This window comes from Mustela erminea, chromosome 11 (genome assembly GCF_009829155.1).
Source record: "Mustela erminea isolate mMusErm1 chromosome 11, mMusErm1.Pri, whole genome shotgun sequence".
In the NCBI taxonomy this organism is placed as follows: domain Eukaryota; kingdom Metazoa; phylum Chordata; class Mammalia; order Carnivora; family Mustelidae; genus Mustela; species Mustela erminea.
Window position 1 is genome coordinate 34183112 of NC_045624.1, and position 5510 is coordinate 34188621.

Consider the following 5510-nt stretch of genomic DNA (forward strand, 5'->3'; position numbering starts at 1 on the left):
AAGCAGTGAGAAAACATGATTTTTTAAAAAAATATTTTATTTGTTTATTTGACAGACAGATCACAAGTAGGCAGAGAGGCAGGCAGAGAGGGAGGAGGAAGCAGGCTCCCTGCTGAGCAGAGAGCCCGATGCGGGGCTTGATCCCAGGACCCTGGGATCATGACCTGAGCTGAAAGCAGAGACTTTAACCCACTGAGCCACCCAGGCGCCCCGAGAAAACATGATATTTTATGAGTAACAACTTAGAGACACAGTTTGAAATATAAAATCATAATTCTATGATTTTTTTTGTGTGTGAAAGTCCAGGCATGGAGCTTTCCAATGACTTGAAATACTAGCAGTGATGAGCAACATTTCAATCAAAAATAGTAACCATGAGGTGGAAGAGTATACTGTGCTCTGTCTTTCGCTGAGGCATTAGTTAATGTCCATATGAATGAGCTGACCCATTGGGCTTGGTGGGAATAGAATGCCATATAAGAGAAGAGTACAAATCCAGTTTTCAGGGAATAGACAATGAACCAGATTTAAAATCCTGTCCACCAAAACTGTTGATGTTTTCTGAAGTATTTGGTGGTGTTCAATTCATGTGATTCGGTGGCTCAGTGGGTTAAGCCGCTGCCTTTGGCTCAGGTCATGATCTCAGGGTCCTGGGATCGAGGCCTGCATCGGGCTCTCTGCTCAGCAGGGAGCCTGCTTCCCTCTTTCTCTCTCTGCCTGCCTCTCCATCTACTTGTGATTTCTCTCTGTCAAATAAATAAATAAAATCTTTAAAAAAAAATAATAATTCATTTATTCACTTATTCAATCGCTCAGTGTTTACTAGGTAGCAGGCACTACTCTAGCTACTGGAGTGAACAAAACAGAGAAAGCTCTCTGCTTTCAGAGGGGTTACGTTTTAGTTGTGGAAAGAGTGGGTGATACATAAGAAAACCATCAATTAGTGAAATATACTAGTAAGAGAATAAGAAGATTTATGGAAACATATGAACATGGAAAGGGAATGGGGAGTTCTTGAATATGGGTGAGGTTGCCGTGCTTATTGCAGTGGCCAGGAGAAGAGTTTACAGACAAGGGGACATTTGAATAAGGAGCCGGAAGAGATGAAGGAGCAAGGCATGAATGCAGACACCTAGTCGTTGTTTAGTGACAAGCACTTGTTCTGAACACTCGTCAAGACCTTGGGAAACCTTGAAAGTGCATGGGCTTTGGGCAAGAGTCCTGTTCTTGATCTTGGGTTGCACATTTCCCCATTGTTCATATGGACACATTCTCCGTCTTCTTTGCTCTGCTCTGCACTGGCCGAGTATAATGATTGGGCGCTGGGAACTCCGTTTAGAGACTCCCTTGCCTTGGAGGTTAGTGGACTCACTTGCCCTCTGGGTGACATTGGCTGGAGGCTAATGGGAGAAAGAAGAATGCGTTCAGAGAATTTATTCTTCATGGTTGCCTTCATTTCTCTCCTGAAAGCCTCACCTCCTGTCAGGTGGTTGTCTCTTACAACTAGAGAGCCTCACTGCGGGTTCCTGTAAATACACAGGCCTTTGCCACTTCAGGACTGGGGGACCAGCTGCTTCGACCATGGCTAACCTCGGGGCGCTCAGCGTCTGTCCCTTGATTCCTTTAACCCTGCTCTCTCCTTTGTAAATAGTCTCTTTATTCAACTCTCCTCAGTTACCTGCTTTGTGTGTGGTCTGTTTCCTGCCGGGAACCTGACTGATACAAAACACTTTTATTTATTTTCTTAATTTTTCTGAAACTCAGTTTCCTCATTGGAAAGAAAAAAAATGGGCAAATCATACCTACTGATATCATTGCAAGGATTCTTTGAGATGAAATTTTTAAAGTCTTTTAACACATTATCTAGAGAATAGAATGTGATTATTGAATGGTTGTCATTATTGCTCTAAAGATGAGTAAGACAGCCTCCCTCAGGGAGATGGGTCTAGAAAGAGATGGCTACTTCCATAACCAATATGCCTAATAAAAGCAATATAAATGCTATTAGTTTACACAGATTATCAGTCACTAACAGCTACATAATGGCAATAGAAATAAAATGCTACAAATTCTCAGATTCTGTCTCTCACCCAAAATCCATTTTCCACACACCTGCCAGAGGGATCTTATCAGCATATCATCCCTCTGCCTAAAATCTGTTAGGATAAATTCAAAACTGCTTAGCACAAAAGGTCTTTCATGATCTCATTTTACGTCTTATATTTCATCACTTACTGGTCCTCTCTCCTTTTTATTTCATGTTAGATCTGCGTGGAACTAGCATCCAGCTACATCATGCGCGCCTCTCCTTCTGCCTGGGGTAGCCTCCTAGACTCCTGTCCTTCTCTACCTTTTCCTTCTGTCACCCACTTTCCTAGTGAGTGCTTCTGCTGCGTCCTGCTCTAGTAGGCTTATACCCTCCCCACCTCTCATCTCAGGGCACCGCGTCGTATTTCTATCACAACATTCCTCACATGGTATAGAAATCATATCTCCCCTTCCAGTCTATAAGCTCCCAGAGGAAAAGTACAAGTCTTTCATTTCTTTATGTTCAGAAAAAAAGAAATATTTACAGTCTTTAAAAAACAGAGAGGGAGAGTGAAGACATTTATTACATGTACGTTTTTCTAGGTGTAAGACCACTTATAATTTAGCTTGAGTTGACAGAACTAGATACATCCTTGAAGCGTGTCTCAGAAGGTTAAACTTACTAAATATACTGAAGTTTTTCTCTCATAAGATTTGCATTGGAAATGTTGGTGTCAAGATAGATACTCTGTGTTTAGAAATATGACGACACCGAGCATTTGGTAAGCTTTTGAAAGTTTGGTGAAACTGAACGAAAGGACCTGTATTCATCTTCATGTTTAAGTTTTCTTCAGGAAGCCAAGCTCTTCCCAGAGTCCTAAATGTAAGTTAATGATGGTAATAATGACAATAATAGGGATTGTAATAATATTTTAGTGTACTAACTTCAGCTGGCCATATGGCACCGTGTTCTGGAAACCTCTTAGATATATGCAATTTAACGTTTAGTAAACAATAAACAATCAAAATGGTACATATTCGTAATGATGATAGGGATGATGAGAAAAATAGAAGCTTTGACAGTTGAGTGATTATTTTGTTTCAGACAGAGGGTTTAAGTAAATTGTTACCATGTAAAATGGGCTTCTGTGACGCAGATTAGTTCAAAGGTGGGTCAGTAAATAGGAAAATGATATTAACATAAGTTAGTTCTTATGTGACTTTGGGGGGACACGTGACTATTTTACACCACAGGTAGCACAGCTAAATACAAAATAAGCTGAAGGATACTGCCCGCATAAAAGTCCCCATGGCTGTTATTTCTTCAGTGTATTGGACACGGATATATTGTATTAATGTCTTATCACTTTTTACTGTGCTTTGTCAGCGATCTGGCAACAGAGATGCCTGAATTTTGAGTGGCTGACTCCTCTCCTCCCTTTTCTGTAAGTACAATTTTGCTGGATTTAAGGTTTTTCCAGAATGCCTAATTCACTTTATATCAAAATGCCTACATTTTGCATGCATCATTTCATTTATATATGACAGAAACTGATATGAAGGACAATGATCAACAAGAGTGGATATCCATGCCAAATATATTAAGGATTTTGTAAAATTTTCTGTTTCTTTTTTTTTAAGATTTTATTTATTTATTTAACAGAGAGAGAGAAATCACAAGTAGGCAGAGAGGCAGGCAGAGAGAGAGGGGAGAAGCAGGCTCCCCGCAGAACAGAGAGCCCGAAATGGGGCTCGATCCCAGGACCCTGAGATCATGTTGCAAGCCAAAGGCAGAGGCTTAATCCACTGAGCCACCCAGGTGCCCCAAATTTTCTATTTTCAAGAAGGATACATTTTTATTTCTTTTAAGTAAATATTCAATGTTCTTTAAACTGATTATCACTGAAGGGTGAATTAAACCATGTCTGGATGTTTAATCTTAGATTTCACAGGAGAGATTCAGCAGAAGTCATTTTTTTTTTCCCAAAATAAACCCCCTGTGATAAAAAGTATAATATTCTAAATCACTCTAACAGAGACCATCATCTAGAATAAAAACTTAAACAAAACCACCCACACAAAGTAATTTATTTCCTTGCTCTGGTCGGTCTTTACATTTCATATACTTGCTTGATTCCCATGTAGTTTAAACTCATTAAGGAATGCAATAATTACATATATACTTAAATACAATAACTTACTTATTGCATAAATGTTTTTGACAATATAAGATGAAGCAATAATTTTGGTCCCATGTGACAAAGAATATAAATGAAACAGGAATCAATTCTGCCATCTGCAAGAAAAAGCACAATGCTGTTCTAGTCTTGACTTTATTGGTTCCATACGTGACCATCTCTGAGCCGATCATTGTAGCAAAAAGAATAGGATATGCAGATTCACTTAACCTAATGAGGCCCTCCTCTACTATAGAGGCTCAGCATATGAAAGGTGGTTCCCAAAAGTTATGAACTTTTAAATATATGAAAAGATAATCATCCTCATTTGTAATAAGAGAAACACCAATTAAAACTACAATGAGATGTAATTCTTACCCATCAGATTGGCAAAACTCCGAAAGTTTGACAGCGAGGCTACGGAGAATCAGGAACTGTTATACATTGCTGGTCAGAGTGCACATAGTTACAACTTCTGTATAACTGGAAATATCTTGAATAATTATATGTATCAGTAGACCAGGAAATGCCATCCCAAAGAAATTGGCTCTGACTGTCTACCTCTACACATATTAAACAAAATTTGAGATAATACAAATGTCCATTAATAGTTGTCCTGTTTAAAAAAAAAAAAAAAAAAACTATGCTCCAAGGACACAGTGTAGTATTATGTGAGCATTAAATTAGAAAGAACGGAAAAGATTTCTATATACTGAGATTGGGGTGATATCTGTTATTATGATAGAGGGAAAGAAAGTACAGAACAATGAGCAGATTATGACACTTTTGGGTTAAAAATTGAAAAAAATATATATATATACACAGAATGTAATAAAAAGAATGTGTGTGTATATATATATATATATATATATATATATATATATAATGTAATAAAAAGTGGACACTTATAGGGAAGGGAGGTGACAGGGTGGAGAGGACAGGGACGACAGCAGACCTCACTCATAAATTGTGTTACATTGCTTTGACTCCTAAACCATACACAAACATAAAAACTGAAAACAAATTGAGACAAATAAAATCCTCATTGTATGTCAAACTGGCAAGATGACCACAACGAGGCAAAGAAAAAAAGATTCTTCAAAGTGGCATCTAAACAATGCTCTGAATCTATATCCTTAGTGGGAGATACTCAACAGAGAAAAAAGGATTCTAAGAAATCTTCACATATACTCAGTAGTGAAAATGTGGATAGAACCAAAACAAGTACTGCAAAAATGTTTACATTTCTTGGACACAGCCATGGGCTTATGGATATTCATTGTAATAATTACTTCACTTTTCCAT